Source organism: Trichechus manatus, unplaced genomic scaffold (genome assembly GCF_000243295.1).
Source record: "Trichechus manatus latirostris isolate Lorelei unplaced genomic scaffold, TriManLat1.0 scaffold00131, whole genome shotgun sequence".
NCBI classification, from domain to species: Eukaryota; Metazoa; Chordata; class Mammalia; order Sirenia; family Trichechidae; genus Trichechus; species Trichechus manatus.
In genome coordinates, this window is record NW_004444067.1 from 4,942,016 (window position 1) to 4,943,324 (window position 1,309).

Below are 1,309 nucleotides of genomic sequence, written 5' to 3' on the forward strand. Positions count from 1 at the left end.
GCCCCTGAGCTGTCATTTCTGTTCCAGGCTGGAGGTGGAGGGTCTCAACACTCTAGGTACTCACCCCCCGGGCACACATCTTGTCCTATCTCCTGTGTCATCCAGCCTAGTCGGGGTTTCTGTGTAGAGGGCCACAGCCTCCGCACAACAGCGCTGGCAGCAGCAAAGCCTTTTACCATCAGCGCATTTCTGCCTGGAGACAGCCCTGAGCCCTTTTCGGTTTCCCTGATGCGTTTTAAATTGCAGTGCGGGCATGAAAAGCAGCCACACAGATGAGTTTTCTGTCTGGCGAGACAGGACTCGTTATGGCGATGCAGATAATAAAGCAATGTTTAGTATGCTGTAATAAGCAGGGCAAATGTTTAACTTTCAGTTGATATGAATGGCTTGCTGTAATTTCCTTGACTTCAGAAACATATTACTCTTACGTTCAGAATGTAGGAAGATTGAAGTCCTGGGCCAAAACTGAAAAGTAAGACTTTGGGATCACACCTGTTTTCCAGCCAATGTGCCACCTTCAGGGAGTTTGCACGGCTTGCTTAATAGTTTCTGGTTTCTGGAAAGGCTTTGCAGACGCTTGCTAGTTCCGTGCTGCTTGTGGCCATGGTCTTATCTGTACCCTTCATTGCCAGCAGTCATGTACGGTGGAGAACACCGTCTTCTGGATCCGTCAATGTTGGTGGTGGCTATTTGCACTGTCTCTCCTAGAGGGAGCAAACTTAGCATATTTGCCGAATGTGTGACGAGTACTTTGACTCACTGTGAACTTCTGTGACAACATGCCAGCCCCTCACACAAGTGGCTTCAACATCCTGGAATTCGGGTTGCCGTTGGCCAGGGTTGGTTTCTGCCCTGCTGGGGTAGGCAGAAAAATGGCCCCCAAAGACATCCACACCCTAATCCCGGAACCTGTGTACATGTTAAGCTATATGGCAAAGGGAGATTTAGGGTTGTAGATGGAAGTAAGGTTGCTCATAAAAACCAAACCCCCTGTCGTCAAGTCGATTCTGACTCATGCTGACCCCAAAGGGCAGAGCAGAACCGCCCCATAGGGTTTCCGAGCTGTAAATCTTTAGGGAAGCAGGCTGCCACATCTTTCTTTTGCGGAGGGGCGGGTGGATTTGAACCGCCAACCTTCTGGTTAGCAGATGGGGCACTTAACCACTGCGCCACCAGGGCTCCTTTCATTAGCTGCCCTTAAAATGGCGAGTTCATCCTGGATTGTCCGGGTAGGCTTGGAAGTGGAGGGCGAGGCAGGAGAGGACTCAGTGTCAGGGATGCGGTGCGAAGACCCCACTGGCCACGCTGG